The sequence below is a fragment of the Pectinophora gossypiella genome, chromosome 13 (genome assembly GCF_024362695.1).
Source record: "Pectinophora gossypiella chromosome 13, ilPecGoss1.1, whole genome shotgun sequence".
Classification (NCBI taxonomy): domain Eukaryota; kingdom Metazoa; phylum Arthropoda; class Insecta; order Lepidoptera; family Gelechiidae; genus Pectinophora; species Pectinophora gossypiella.
In genome coordinates this window covers 2339998-2357630 of record NC_065416.1, presented here as the reverse complement: position 1 = coordinate 2357630, position 17633 = coordinate 2339998, and the positions used below count along the sequence as shown (strand labels likewise).

Below are 17633 nucleotides of genomic sequence, written 5' to 3'. Positions count from 1 at the left end.
TATAGGCTGTTTACTTATATTATGGAAGAAGAAGAACAAATATATGTTTAAGTTTGAGTTTGAGTATGACTACGTAAACTAGATACTTAAATTATCTTCAAATCGACAAAGTCACGACCCCAGTGTGCCCCTACCCTCATCGATACCTCAGCAACGTCCGGCAAAGGAATCTTCGTAATTGGATGGACACGACGCATGGCAATTTTCTTGTCGCTCCTCTCAGCTATGTCAATTGGGAGGCGATAGTCGACGTGTTATAATTAGATAGAGTCTATCTATCTCTCAATTGGCCTGTCTTGTGAAGATAAATTCGCTCGATAAAATAATGAGTCGCCGCCTGTAGACTTAATGCATAATTTTATTGATCGCGCATATATGTCGTGGCTATATCGTAAAATTGATCATTTCATGATGTGTTCGATTCAATTCAATTCTTGATGAATGGCTTCTGTGTGGTCACAATTCTGCCAGTATCACGTTTGAAGAAAATACACAATAGGGCAGAAACATGATGTGTTCGATGATTTCATGAAATGGTAATTTTTCATGAAATGGCCAACTTAAGTTGACCATATCGTCGAAACGTCAACGTTTAATGATATATCAATCAACGTTTGGCCATATCATTAATGTAAGCGGTGTCCATGCCATGTGGTGTAATAAAAATGCGAATAGTTGATTAATTTCTTAGGTTCAAAATTATGTACCTAATCGATATGGAAAATTGTACAATTACATTGATTCATCGATTATAATATCAATCAAGTTTTAAATATAATCGACACCAGCGCCACTATCGGTAGATAATGTTACTAATTTTACGATATGATTGCCAACGTTTGGCCATAATCATGAAGTAATCATGCATTTAGTTGCTCATATCGTTAAACGTTTCGTGTTCATTGATCTGGCCAAAGTACATCATGAAGTGGCCAACGAATGATATTCTATTTCATGAAATATGACCATTTCATGAAATGATCGACCACATCATGAAATGATCAATTCTATAATCTTGCCACGACATATACATGACCCTTCTTATTGACTTCTAGACCTACCCACACGTATACATCAAAGGCACAGATTAATATGGTAATAAGAACACTCGTATACATAAATAATCGGATTTCAGCGCTGGCTAGAGATCGACTTAATACCTTAGATACTTAGAATAATAATATTACTTACGGTTAAACATATACGTAAAATCTTACGCTCGTAAGAACAATTAGGGAATTCTAATATGTCACGCACCGACGCGGTTGGCGAGAAAACGCTTTGAATTGTATGTAATCCGCTGATACACAAACATCTTAGTACCGTTGTAGCCAGAGTTAGGAGACTAATTTACATATTTAAAACGTTACGTAACAGTGCAGATCTAAAAACTTTATTCATGGTATATAACGCACTGTGCCAGTCCATCTTAACGTACTGAATTCCTATTTGGGGAAGTGCTTCGAAATCAAAATTTAAGCAGATTGAAATGGCACAGCGAGCTGTCATAAAAGTAATGCTGCGTAAAAGAATTAGATACCCTACCGGATTGCTCTATAGTGAGGCGAAACTTTTAACGGTTCGACAACTGGCCGTTCTTCACATTATTATGAGAAAGCATAAACACGTACCATTGGTAAGTGTCCCTTATAAAAGAAGACGAAATGTCAGACCATGTTCTAATGTCCGTAGAATAAGTGCTTGGGCTAGGCGACAGCATGAATCTATGAGTTCATGGCTGTATAATAAGGCAAATGACAAGCTAAACATAAATCAACTCAATAAATACGAATGCAAAAGCAAAATTAAAACTTGGCTATTTGGGTTGGATATTGATGTAACGGAGGAACTGTTTAATAGCAAGTAACACACACGCACACACTCAAAAACACACACACACACACACACACACACATGCACACACACGCACACATATGCACACACACGCACACACATGCACACACACACACACACACACACACACATATGCGCGCACACACACACACACACACACACACACACACACACACACACACACACACACACACATACACACACACACACACGTGCGCACACATTTACACGCACACACTCTGTTTGTTTAAATATAACCTTACTTTTTTTATGATTTTTGTAATTGTTACAGTTAGATTATAATATTACTGTTTCCACAAATATGTACGACGGAACCCTGCCTTCCAAGTCACAAGTTTTCCACTTAGTTTGGAAGTCAGTGGACCATGCTTTGTACCATGTTCCAGTTAAAAATAAGCTCAATGTACTAAACATTGTTACTGTAACTGTTGACAATAAACTATATTATATTATACCTAACACACGAACACCGCCTCACCGATGCACCACTATAAAATCGTCGTGTTAGAGTAGTCTAAACCGGTGAGCCACAACACAGCTGAAGTCAACTTAACAGTTCACTTACACGACTGCAGGCACCCCACTAATATAATGTATTTATAATATTCTTCTGATTGGCTGTCTGTCTACCCTATTAGGGGTCGTGCTGTGAGTTTATGTATGTATATTACTTTAAAAATAAGGTAACATTCCGTTTTTTCCACTCCCCGCTCAGCATTACTTTGGAAACTTATTTTGTTTTCCGAGCTCCGATAATATTCAGAAGTTAATTCAGTTGCTCATATTTCAGACAATAACATAATGTTCCGCTGACCCCAAATAGATCCAGACTTAACAATAACATAACACTTCGCTTAAATGTAACAGTTTGTAACATTGTTACAGGAGGTAACAAATATTGTACCTGGACCTAATTCAATTAAACACAACCCTATCACAACTTTGCGTAGAGTTATGAAGCTTTTAGAACAAACGTCAACTCAGAGAGAAAGAGAGAGAGAGAGAGAGAGAGAGGAAAACTAAATGGAGAGCCGAAACTAAAACACAAAGACAACTGGCATCTAATATTGATACGAAGTCCTAAGATGGATATGGTGATATATTGCTCATTGCTCCCCCCCATCTGCCCAGCGTTATCCGGTTTCCACAGGGCTCGAATATCCACCTAACCTAACATGAAGGTTTGACAGTTTCGGTTTTTACGGAAGCGAGTCTGTTCCATCCTGAAGAGAAAACCAGCTCAATACAGTTTAGGTCACATACCTACGGAACGCATTTCTCGGGTATGTGAGTTTCCTCATGATGTTTTCCTTCACCGCTGAGCACGGAGCGTTCTAAGTTAGGCCACTCTCTTAGGTCGGTTACCCAATATTGATATTCAAGGAAAGACGAGTCAAGTCAAAGTCTTTGACGTGGGTTAGTGAATTACGTGTTTTAAGTGGAAATGAGCGTTAGGCTCACGATCTGGAGGTCCGAGTTTGATTCCCGATGGAGACATTGTCGAAATCACTTAGTGAAACTGTCCTTTGTTTGGTAAGGACTTTTCAGGCTTGAATCACCTGATTGTCCGAAAAAGTAAGATGATTCCGTGCTTCGGAGGGCACGTTAAGCCGTTGGTACCGGCTATTAGCCGTAAAATCACTTCCACCAATCCGCATTGGAACAGCGTGGTGGAGTATGCTCCATACCCCCTCCGGTTGGTTGAGGAGAGGCCTGTGCCCAGCAGTGGGACGTATATAGGCAGTTTATGTTATGTAAGTTATGTAAGTGGAAATGGGCTGGTCACTTGGCTAGACGCGAGGATGAAGGGGACAAAGGCCGTCACAGAATGGTGACCATGCGATGGGAAAAGGTCAGTGGGTAGGCCAGTAACCTGGTGGTCGGATGACATCGTCGCAACGGCGGAAAAGTTGTGAATTAGGTTAGCGCAGGACCAGAGAGGATGGTGGAAAATGGAGGAGGCATACACCCAGCAGTGGGATGCGGGCTGATTGATGATGATGATGAAGAAAATAAGCAGCTGATTGCGTTTTAAGTATTTATTCGCTTCTTCTTCTATCGTATGAATCGTAAGGAAAATGCTCAAAGTCATTGGCTGCTATAGAGGCCATAACGTACGTATGACGTGTATACAGGCTGTTAGTGATATCGTAACGAATACTGAGAGGCATGATTCAGCTCATTATTCTTAGTTAAAATCAAGTGGATTTTCCATCGCAAAAGTATGAAATTGAAAACCAGAATCATGGTCTGAATCATCCTCCTTAGTTACGATGTCACTAAAATTGTGTATTTATTCGCTGTCAACCCAGCTTATAACCGCTTCTAAGAACTTCTAAAGACTTATTAATATTCCGTACTGCCATTCTTAGCTCTGCACAAATACTAGGTACCAGTATCACAAGCTTTGCTTACACACAGAATACACAAACAGACATTAACATATAAAATTGACTGTCGCCACACAGGTGTCCTCTATAATGGATTCAATGACAACCAAACTATTCAAATTAGAACTGAAAAGCCACTGTAATAGGTATGTTAATAAAATTTGTATTTTGTGATTCTAATTACTTTGAATATATGTGTATGTAATTAATGTATGCGTGAATAAAAATGCAATTGTATTAATCAATTATTAACAGGTTCACTGTGTAACTGAAAATTAGGTATCAACCCTACGCGCTTTTGGTAGAAATAGCCAGTTTTTAACCTCATTGGGGTAGTCAGAGGTACATCCATCACGAGGTAAACTAAGTATCCACACCTCACCGAGCATTCTGAAGCTTTTTTTCTGGATTGTACTAACAGTTGCACTACAATTTACGTACAGCCAGTATTCCGTACATAAATTATACGTATAATTATTCCGTACACTGTTAATAGCTCAACACAAACTAACTATAGCTCCACTGAATACACAAACAGATATATTTACATTTAAAATTAACTGTCGCTGCACAACGGTAGCGGTAAATGAGAACTAAAAGAGGACTAGCGATGGCGAAACGTGATTAAACTTGTGCAATCTAATATTGATTGTAGATAAGAAATAACAGGAATAATACCGGTTTTATAAAGGTGGTTTCACCGTTTTTTCTTTTATTTATCAATGTATTCAATGTTTACATGGATATAATGGTGCTAATATAAGACGCCATCTAATTTTATTTTAAGTTATACCTGTCATTTTCTTATCCGTTGAAAAAGAAAGGGACGGGTAATCGACGAAAAGTATCGGCACCCGAAGGACGTAATATACGATCCCGACGACCCGATTACTCTAGCCATCAGCGGCCAATCAGCTTGCAATAACATGTCAGGACCCGGATACCGACCCCGCAGCGTGGTCGAAGATTTATCGGTCCACGAGGACTGATTAATTATTTCAAATATAATCCTCTAAGATGACGCCCTGAGCTGAGGTTGGCCCTCAACTGAGCACGCTCAGGCCTATTGTCATAAATTGTGTACCGGGTGAGAGCCCTCAAGGATCTCAGTTTGCCATATAGTGAATGTGATATGCGGCAAATCTACAATAAGCCACGTTAAAAATAATACAGTTGTCTGGGTGTTGAGAGTCTTGTCGCTTAGTGGCATAGCTTTGTCTGGTAGTAACCAGCCACGACCAAGGCCTATCACTGATAAACGTGTCACTCGATTAGCATCTTTTATTTTTTGAATCTGTAATTATTTTAGGGGTTTTTATTTATGTAGACATGCCAACCCCATCGTAACTAAAATTATTAAAATAGCAAATACAACTAGACCTTATTACTAAGTAATTATTATACACTCATTTTGAAGGGTGGGGCTGAAAATATTTTATTACTAAGTTGTAAAAAGCCACAGCCACCTCGGAATTTGGAGCACTTATGTGGGCTTGTATATAACCTACGTCTAAGTGGTTTAATTTAAAATACTTCATCAGCGACTCCCTTTCATTTCGATTCTTGACATATTCCATCAAAATATGCGCCACATCTTCAATCCTATCACAAATCGATTAGCATCTGCTAATCCCAGTCTTCACGTGTAGGATCTCATGGGTAAACCTACGAACGTCAGCTACTCCATCTCCCTATATACATACGAACAAAAATCACGCCTGTTTCCCGTTGAGGTAGGCAGAGCCCACGGAACTCCACTTACTATGATCTTGACACTTCACTATCGCTTCCTCCACTCTCATCAGAGACTTCATACATCTTCCAACCCCGTAAAATTACATTATTGACGTTTATGCCTTTTATTTTTGAATTCGCCAAGGAGAAGGGCTACTTGCATACTCGGTTGTAAGTGCTACTAAGGTAAGCGTGTAAGAGACACAAAGTGGAATAATATAAACAGCTAGAGATGTTCAAAATTCGGTAAGTTCTTCGTGAGGAGACGTGTGCAAGATAGCACGTCTTTTTATATAAATTTACCTGTTTTATATAGCTTTTTATGCTTTCATTGTCTTTGATTTTGATTATGACTTTTGTGGTAGTTCGTCAATAAAGTGGTCCTTTGTAAAATGAATAAAAACGATTCTCGTGCAGACAGAAAATATATAATATATTTTTACAAGAATTGTCAAAATCAAAGACAATAAAAGCATAAAAAACTATATAAAACAGGTAAAATTATTATAAAAAGATGTGCTATCTTGCACAAAACGACTACGTCATAAAAAATGCGACGTATGAATAACTCCTCTTCTAACTGAAATGACACTAAAAGTTTTACCCAATAGTTCGGTTCTGAAACATCATGCCAGAATTACAATACAATACAATAAAAAACACACCCATATTACACAATAAAGTCTAGAATAATAATCTTTTTCATTTTTTGAATTCTACAATAGACTTCAATAGAATGATGAATAAAACTGGTTCTAAAGCAAAACCCACAGCTTTATGTAGCCTTGCAAGTGAGTATACGTAATGTGCTTTGCTATAACTCACGCGGGCGCGGCAAAAAAAAAATTCTTCGGTTATTGTGTAGGTTGTGAGGTGGATTACCAACTCTATCAACCCTGGTGTCAGGGTTATTACTGAGCCGCCATACACCCCTGACATGACTCATGTAACGACTACGTACTTTAGTAAGTAATAACCGGGACCAACGGCTTAATGTGCCTTCCGAAGCAAGAATCATTTTAATTTTGGACAACCAAGAGATCAGCCTGTAATGTCCTAACCAAACGAGGGATCGCAAAGTGTTTTTTTATTTGTGATTTGTCCCACTGGGATTCGAACCCGGGACCTCCGGATCGTGAGCACAGCGCTCAACCACTGGACCACGGAGGCCGCCATTTCAGAATTATAGAACGAGTTTAGGAGAAGCAGCACTTAATCCCGGGTATGCCGTGACAACCAACAGTAAGCCTAAGTTAACACGTTATATCGCCGTGACGTGTACGTAGATAGGCTAGGAGCATACAACGGACACTTCATTTTACACAGACATTTATCGTACACGCGCAACTTTGTGTGACGTCTGACGCCCATACGGTTCAAGACTAAAGCAAGACCGAGAGGGGGTGAGGTAATCCTAGATCAGCCGTTGGTGGAAAGCGTAGAGTTGAAATCAAATCGAATTATTTGTGAGAACACATATAAAAACAAAAAGATGGGTATATAATTTATATAACTGTATTGTGATGTGTTCGGACTGCATGCAGGCGTATAAACATTTAGAAAATAAATTGGTACATTGAGATTGTTATACAATGTACACAGATTGCTATTTTGCAATAAGACCGCTTATTGTCTCTCTTTTTCTAATCTTTTATCCCCTTTCGGGATGGGTGCAAGTTACAGAGGCTGCAAAAGATCGCGAGGAGTGGAAATCTGTTATTCGAGCCGCTTATTTTGCTCATTCTAATTTATTTTTGTTTTAAGTACCTGTGTATAGTATCATAAACTGCCTATATACGTCCCACTGCTGGGCACAGGCCACCCCTCAATCAACCGGAGGGGGTATGGAGCATACTCCACCACGCTGCTCCACTGCGGGTTGGTGGAGGTGTTTTACGGCTAATAGCCGGGACCAACGGCTTAACGTGCCCTCCGAAGCACGGAATCATCTTACTTTTTCGGACAATCAGGTGATTCAAGCCTGAAAATTCCTTACCAAACAAAGGACAGTCTCACAAAGTGATTTCGACAATTTCCCCATCGGGAATCGAACCCGGACCTCCGATCGTGAGCTTAATGTTCTAACCACTAGACCACGGAGGCTTTTAGACCACGGAGGCTGTTTATAGTATAGTATTTGTGATATTATGTTATGTTTAGAGGGTGTTAGCAACATCGTAACGAAAACTTTAAGGGATGATTCTGAGTTTATTTCAATTGTAGAATTTTCCGTCGCAAGAGTCATAACTCCTTACTTTTTTAGGAAAAAATAGGGCAGTGGTTTCCCTCTTGCCTTCTGCCCCGCAGTACTCTGTCTGACGCGAGTGGAATGACGCCCAGAGTAATCTATTCAAAGCTTACTGCTCCTGTAGGACGCCTGTGCACCGCCTCTGAACCAAAGCACTGACAGTTAGTGCTGCCCTCTGTCAGGTTCCAGGTTACAATAGCTCGCAAAATATGTAACTGAAAATAATTAAAGAAAACAAATTTTTCGACACAAAATTACACTTGATATCATCTTAGAATCATGGTCCGAATCATCCCCTTCAGTATTCGTTACGATGACACTAACAACCTGTATAAAGTATTTCGTCCGCTTTCGCTTACGCCCGTCCATCCATCGTAAAATTAATCTTAGCAACCCTACCCTGAACAAAGGATCGCAACTCCTTGCATTATTCAATACGCCGCGTTTATTTTCACTTTACTAAATGAAATTAAACTATTGATCTGCCGTTCTCCGTCTCTCAGCGGTTTCTTCGCTTGTCATTTTGAAAGGATTATTTTTAAGCTTTACTATTGTTATGGAGCCGTGGTAGCCCAGTTCGTAGAACGCTTGCCTCTCGCTTTGAGGTTGCAGGTTCGAATCGAGCACAAAACTACACCAATGATTGTCGAATTTGTTTTCGAATTCATGTTTAGATAATTAATGATTATCACGTGCTAACCGAAAACCCACATTCCCTGGAAATGCATTTTCGGAGGTATGTGACCTAACCTGTATTGGGCTGGTTTTCCTTTCGCGGGTTGGAAGGTTAGACCAGCAGTCGCTTCTATAAAAACCCGGACCTACTAATCTTCAGGTTAGGTAAGCGGACCCTGTGAGAAACGGGATAATGCTAGGGTAGATTAGTAAAAGCCTATTGCAATAGGTTCGCTTCTTATTACATATAACTTTGAATTCATGTTTGGATCATTGTTAGTTGATACAATACAATAAATACATTTCAAATTATTTTTTTATATTATTAAAAACCCAACATTAAAACAAAACCGTTACAAAAACGACAAGAAAAGCACAAGCGGCGGCCATATTTTTGAATAGAAATTTCTTCCTGGCAACCTTAGGATGAAAGAACTACATATTTTATTATACATTATTATTTTTAACTATATTCATATCACATTGTTTCCTGAATGCCCAGTTCAAGACAGCTGGCGTAGAGTGGGTGTATATACTATACACTACCCCTTAGGGATATAGGCGTGATGCCAAAAATCACTTTGTGCTCCCTAATTTGGTTAGGAAATTACAGGCTGATCACCTGATTGTCCAAAAGTAAGATGATCCGTGCTTCGGAAGCCACGTTACGCCGTTGGTACCGGTTACTACTTACCGATGTAAGTAGTCGTTATATGAGTCATGTCAGTGGCTTTTGGCGGCTCAATAATAACCTTGACACCAGGGTTGATGAGGTTGGTAATTCACCTCACAACCTACGCGATAAAAGAAGAATTCTATTTTTTTTTTGCCGCGCTTGCGTAAGGTTTAGCAAGGGACATTACGTATACTCACTTGCAAGGCTACATAAAGCTGTGGGTTTTGCTTTAGAACCAGTTTTATTAATCATTCTATTGAAGTCTATTGTAGAAGTCAAAAAATGAAAAAGACAGTCGTTAGACCATTCACGAAGACGCTTAGAACCGCCGAAATAGTTTCCAAACCCATTTCAGATATGAATCAAGTTTATTCAAAAGACCTTCCCACATTAGTTATCTCATGTTCAGGTAGAATTTGAACTCGTAAGACATTTAATTTAATTCTCTTCGATGGTATCAATGTTCCGAATATATCTTTTGTTTGTTTTCGGGAATAGGGTTGCTGTAAAATTGGGATTAGAATTTATTGAAGTGGGAAACGAATATTTTACGTTATTATAATTTCTTTACGTTGGTCCAAAATGTAAAATATTATTATAAACAAAAAATATATAAATTTTGTTATTATAAATATTAAAATAAGCAAAAAAAACGAATTCATAACTTAAGGTAATATAATTTTTTTTATCAAATATATAATTCTTCATATTATATGAAAATTTATACAATTAATTTATAATCTAAAAACAATATAAAACAAAGAAAGGACATGAAATAAGACCGAGACAAAAAGTCCTCCCCGAACCTTACCGGATAGACTAGGTTATAGAATTACTATTTTTATTAAATTGTTGTGTAAATTCTTTAAAATTAGAATTACATTTTCGTATATTTATTTTTTTCTATATTATCAGTACTTATTTATATTCATTATTTTCAATATTAATATTTATATTATTAGAAATTCACGCAAGTCAGATAGACAAAGTACGTTAAATAACCCCAATTTCACGTATATTTTGGCAACACTACTCGTATATCCCAGTGGGTGAAGTTACCAAAGCCAACTAAGTCCTGTATCCCGCGGGATCTCAGTAATTCCTGAGGATCTCCTCGAATTATCCTGAACGCTGTTAGTTACGGCCAATGTTCGTAACGACTCGACTTCGTAGTTTCAATCGACTGGCTTGGAGATTTATTTTTAAGTGGCAACAAGTCTTTAAGGCTATAAGCCTTGATTTAGGAGATACGTGTTTAGTTAGGGAGTAGATTGTTTTAGATCTAGTCTTGGTTGACTGAATGAAAATAGATAGGTATGACGTGGCCAGATCTTAGAATTGATCATTTTCATGATGTGTTCGACCATTTCATGAAACGGTCATATTTCATGCAATAACTTATGTTGACCATATCGTTGAAACGTCAGTTTAAGACTATAAGCCTTGATTTAGGAGATAAGTGTTTAGTTAGGGAGTAGATTGTTTTAGATCTTGGTTGAATGAATGAAAATAGATATGTCGGGGCTAGAACTTAGAATTGATCATTTCATGATGTGTTCGACCATTTCATGAAAAGGTCATATTTCATGAAATAGAATGTCATTCATTGGCCACATCATGATGTAGTTTGGCCAGATCAATGAACACAAAACGTTTAACGAGCAACTAAATCCATGATTACTTCATGACTTGGCCAAACGATATTGCATAATTATCATTAAGTGTTTATACAAGATGTCGTATAAATAATGAATAATGGAAGTTATCTCAAAAATTAAATATATAAAGAATATTAAAAATATTAAGAAAATTTAAATTTAGAGTCACACCCGTTTATTTAAATTAAGGTTAATTGTTTTTTGTGTATTTAAAATATCTATTGTTATTTTTTTTTGAGACAGATTTATTAAAGATAGAATTTTCCTTTAATTATAAATTATTTAGTATTAATATTCGCACGCTGTATGGTTGAGTGATGGACTTTTATTGATATAATGTATATTTATGATCTTTTGTACGACTCTAGAGCGAATATATTTCATTTCATTTCATTACATTTCATTACATTTCATTACATTTCATTACATTTCATTACATTTCATTACATTTCATTACATTTCATTACATTTCAATTCATTTCATTTCATTTTACAAACGAATTCTTAAAAATCCTCAGGGCTGCCGAGTTTTTTTATCAAGTACTTTTTAAAACTTTAAAGGGCTATGAACCTTTCTGGCATATCTCAGTGGCGCCACCTAGCGGATTTTTTAAAACTGCGGCGCACGATGAAACCTGTGCAAATCGATAGGGGACACTTGTCTGAACAAAAAAGCTTTAATGGACCTATGCTCAAAAGTGTCACGTTTTCAAGATATCTAGCTTGAAAGTTACGAAAAGTGTCGTATGGATAAATCGATTTTACTATTTATCTATATACAATCGTAATATAGTGACAAAGTGATTGATTATACATGAAACATTATTTAATATACAACATATTTATCTTATTGAAAAAATGAAATTAATAAATACTTGCAACAACATTAATGGTTTTTGTCTTTGCTACATTATATAGGAAGTACATAGGTACTTAACTGTGCACACCTTATCTAAGGTTACTAATTGCAAACTGAGTTTATCAGTTTGTGTTATGTATGATATAGGCGTCATTTACTCCTTAACTTGATTTTACTTGACACAACGATAGGATCTAATGAAATATAAAATAAAGTTTACATTTTTATAAACGCAATGCGTTTAGTGCGGCATCATTAGTACTCGTTAAAAAGCAGAATTCTCGAAGTTTAAGAAATCTGTGTAAGAGAAACAAAATGGTGTACTTATTAACTGCCATTTTGCTTTCTCGTTTAATTCCAGGAACTACGAAAATGGAGGTCCTTTGTTTAAAGTTGCACGAATTTCTATTATTTCGGCGGAATCAACAAGGATAGCGAATAGCCATACAATAAGTGTGAGTGAGACAACATCATACAATAAATACAATAGGACGATTGGCAGCCGGGTGAACTTTCAGTCAGTTTGCCACTTTCATCTTCAACGTGCGCACGCGCTTTTCTCTGTTCTGAGACTCTATCCTGTTCATTCTGTTGTATTTGTTACCACTGTTGAGTTTGTTAATATTCCTCTTGAGTTTGTTAGTATTTTTGTTGACTTTGTTAGTGTTATTGTTGAATTTGTTGTTGTTGTCTTGGCAAGATGTCCAGTCATGTTGGTGCCAAGCAATGTTTTTTGTTGTGGTGTAAGCACTGTTCGTGGCCCGCGCCGAATATCTCGGCGTCCTATATAGTCTTACTTGACAACTGAAGATTATATTGCTAGGCACCCCAACATCCTGAATTATGCTCGCCACTTATTTGACGATCGAGAGCTAAGTAATCTTATTTGAACATTGCAAAAATTAAAAATCTCAGTATGCAGTGTATCTGGTATCTATATTATAGTCCCTGGTCAGTATAATACATAAAATGACAATGTATAATTCGGCTCGTTTCTCAATCGTGCTTTTCATAATCGAAATGTCATATGAAAAAAAAATCGTGTATGAAAATAATATATATCCTACTTTATCGAAGCTCTCATTATGTAGCGTCTTAGACGGAGTGTAATCAACGCAAAACATTTTTAACAGAAAGTCGTCAACTTATCTCTATTATAATTAGCCAGAGATAGCTCTTACGCCAAGCGTATCACTTGTGTACCAGACTTACGCTTTCAATAGATTTTATAGCCAACTATTACCACTTAATTATGTATAATAAATGATATTTGCATTTTTTGTAACAGTAGAGAGTAATCAGTTCATATTAATGCAAGCACAACGGTAAGGCTGTTTTTTCATCTGACATGTGCTACGTTGCTAGGTTTAATATCCACCAATCAGATAATTGGGTCTGATTCTGATCGGCACAATGAACCCGATTGTAGGGTATGCAACGTAGCATCTAGCATGTTACTGGTGGAAACGCAGTCTAAATGTGACGTACTTACTTCATTATTGATGGAACAGTATTCTTATCGTTTCCAGCTAACTACGCAATACCGAATATGCCACATTTAAAAGAGGAAGTGAGGATTGCTTGCGCCCTAATAAATGCCTTCGGAAAACGGGTGACAGATCACCCACTCGTAAATGAAATAATCAACGATATATACCTTAAGCACGACGCCCCAAACTATCTGTGCGAGTTTGTAATACAAAACAATTTAAATCAACGCAGAGCCGCTTTCCAAGCTATGAACTCAAGTGAAGGCTTTCAACAGTTTCCCATCTTATCATATGAGGATCTGTTGATAATGTCTCTGGGGCCGTATCAAGTGACGCAGGCAAGAAGCTACTATGGCGAACACCTAAAAGAAAACGGAACGTTTTTCATTGAAGTGTATGAAGATTTTGAAGTTGACTATAATTTAAATCAATACAACATAGTAGTTTGTGATCCTTGGCTGACAAGAGCTAAAATACTCTCGAGGCACCAGAGCAACAGAATTTATTTTGTATATATCTTGCTAAATAATAGTTTGAAAAACAGAAATAAACTTGTCGGTCACTATTGCAGCTGTATAGTTGGAAAACGGACACTCGGGTGCTGTGCTCATGTCATGTGCATAGTTTGGTATATGGGATGGGCTCGGCACCAAGAAATTCAACCCCCTGCTGCCTTTTTAGATCAAGTTATTATTTCTGATGAAGAAGAAGATTGATTATTCAAGAAGACTGATATTCATTATCCTAATAGGTACGAATTTGTATAAAAAAAGCCTATTTGTTATAAGTATATACACTGTATGTATTCAATAACAATTAGTATTGATTTCATTTTAAGCAAAATATAAATAACTATATGACTACTTTTACGATGTTTTATTTCATACTTATAAAAACACAACTAAGAAAATCGATGAATAATTGAACAATGTGTTCATGTAATATGATTGTTATGAACTAAACAGCTTAAGGTCCCGTTGCATTGAAGGCACACACCCCGTTGGTGTGTCTATACTAACTAGGTATGTTCCATACACTGCTGTAAAGTAAAGTAGTCCTAAAAGCGAATTTTCACACCCCACCTGCTTTCACTGTGATTAGACATTTAAGCTGCCTTTTATGAATAAACATAAAAACTCAAAAAGTGTGAAATTGTTAGACAATCATAGCAAATTCGTAGATTATAACAAAGCATTTGACTCCATCAAACACAAATGTCTTTGGGAAGCCCTCCACAATCAAGGAATTCCAATTAAATACATAAGAATTATAAAAGAAATTTATAAAAGCTGTTCTGCCAAAATTCGACTAGAGAAAGAAGGAGAAGAATTCAAAATAAAGAAGGGTGTACGACAGGGAGACCCACTCTCACCAAAGCTCTTCTCAGCTGTGTTAGAAAATATATTCAGAGAACTAAACTGGGATAAGTTTGGAATCAATATAAATGGCAAAAAGATAAACCATCTTAGATTCGCAGATGACCTCATTTTAATCACTGAAACACCAGAGAATCTGCAGGTAATGCTACAACAACTAGCTACACAAAGCAGAGCTGCGGGTTTAACAATGAATACAAGTAAAACGAAACTAATGACTAATCAGACACCAACTAGAATTATGGTAGACAACGAAGAGATTGAGTTCATAGAGAGCTACACATATCTGGGTCAGATCATATCACCAAAAGATCAAATGAACAAAGAAGTGCAACAAAGGATATCGTCGGGATGGAAAAGATACTGGTCTCTCAGAGAAATAATGAAGGACAGTTATTTTCCCATGCACTCGAAAGCAAAAATCTTCAACTCTTGCATTCTGCCTTGTCTATCGTATGGATGTCAAACATGGTCTCTTACGAAAGTTCAAGCCAAAAAAATTCAAGTTTGTCAGAACAGTATGGAGAGGAGCATCCTAAAAGTTAGAAGAAAAGACAGAGTGAGACTGACCGATATAAGGAAAAAGACGAAGGTCAAAGACATAACAGAACACATAAGAAAAATCAAATGGCGTTGGACTGGACATATGATGCGAGAAAAAATTGAGAAATGGACAAAAGACGTAACCGAGTGGTACCCCAGATACGGAACAAGAAAGAGAGGAAGACCAATTAAGAGATGGGAAGAAGAGATAAAAAATACAGCAGGAAATATGTGGAGAAGGCTGGCGAGAGACAGGGATAAGTGGAAAGAGCTGGAGGAGGCCTTTGTCAAAAGACAAATGGACGAAGAGCATAATTAAACACATCTTTATTTCTTTTTTAATATTATGTATAAGCTAAAAAAAAAAAAAAAAAAAAATTGTTACAATAAGTCCATAATAAAGGCTATATCTATCTATCTATCATATCTATCATAGCAAATAACTTTGAGCGTGATTACCACGAGAATAAGTCATGAGCTGTACATCTCACGACGCGTTTCTGGATTTCTTTTAAGTTACACATAAAAGTAAGTTATAGATATTTATTTTACCTATTTTCTATTTATTTATTTTTCAATAAAGTAAATATGTGGTATATTAAACACTAATATTCCATGCTTAATCACTTAGTCACTATATTCCAATTGCATATAAAAGTAAAATCGATTTGTTCATACAACACTTTTCGGAACTTTCAAGCTAAATATCTTGAAAACGTGACGCTTTAGAGCATAGGTTCATTAAAGCTTTTTTGTTCAGAAAAGTGCCCCCTATCGATATGCACAGGTTTCATCGTGCGCCGCAGTTTTAAAAAATCCGCTAGGTGGCGCCACCAGGCTATGCCAGCCTCCATAGTGAAATGTTCAATGCCCTTTACTGCGCGTTTCTAATTGCACCGTATTTCTTTATGAAGGATACAAAAGAGAGAAATGACTAACTGCTCTTTGGCTTTTTTAATGTTCTTCCTCAAAAACGAACAATTTTATTGACTAAATAAAAACCTACAAAAATGAAATCCGCATCAAAATAGCGAAATCAACTCGCAATGACAATTGCACAAAGAATATAATACACGAAATATAATCTACATTCTGGACACATCTGCATCGCATCATCCGCTTACAAATGGTATAAAAATTGGAATATGAAAACGCAATGGGAATGTATTATTCAAAAGCGATTCAGTGAAAAACGTTGCAGCTGACCCAACTCCATCGTATTGGAACTCCTAGATAAACTTGGATTAAACCGATGTTCAAGTTTAGAATTGCTTTTATATACGACGATTCTACGTCTTGCCGCATAATTCTGGAAACCACGTAACATCAATCTTTTTCTTTTTGTTTCAGGGTTACTATTGAGCTGCCAAACGCCCCTGACATGGCTCACGTAACGACTACTTACTTACATCAGTATGTAGTAACCGGGACAAACGGCTTAACGTGCCTTTCGAAGCACGGACAATCTGGTGATCAGCCAGTAATGTCTTAACCAAACTAGGGACCACGAAGAAATTTTTGTGATATGTGTCCACCGGGAATCGAACCCGGGACCTCCGGATCGTGAGCACAACGCTCAACCACTGGACCACGGAGGTCGTTACCATCGGTCGATACCAATTATTAATCCCTATTTGTACGGTTAAGTATTTAATGCACCGGAAACCTCACCTGCAGGGCTGGCATGCGCAACGTAATAAAATTATCGATCGATCGAAGTTGATAAGTTTGTTTTTTTCCCCAACATGCGCGTCACGTGATTTTGTTCGTATTTTGGCAGAACGACATGACTTAATACCGGGTGAGAGCCTTCAGCGCTCCCCATTTGTCCGGCCAAGTAGTTAATGCCATCTTCTAATTTTATTTTAAATTACCTATACTCGTCATTTTCTTACCCGCCGAAAAGGAAATAGATGAATAATTGTCAACAGCTTAATTTTAAAACGAATGAATAACCAGAAAAAAAAAATCTCGCGGGTATGCAATCCGTTTGGCGTGCTGTCTACTTAATTCTGTCGGGCCGATGTAAAAATTTAAGGCGTTTGTTTTAGAGTTCTGCTTAAAATTGACGTGTATTCCATAAATTTTATGCTTGTCGATAACCCGTCC

At 37.2% G+C, this 17633-nt stretch overlaps 1 long non-coding RNA gene across 1 annotated transcript; it reads left to right on the top strand.

Annotated features, from left to right (window-relative positions):
• The first annotated feature begins 11984 nt into the window (after positions 1-11984).
• On the top strand, positions 11985-14470 carry LOC126371783 (uncharacterized). Its single transcript, XR_007567080.1, has 2 exons — positions 11985-12570; positions 13645-14470. It is a non-coding gene; the product is annotated as an uncharacterized LOC126371783 (long non-coding RNA).
• Positions 14471-17633: the final 3163 nt, after the last annotated feature.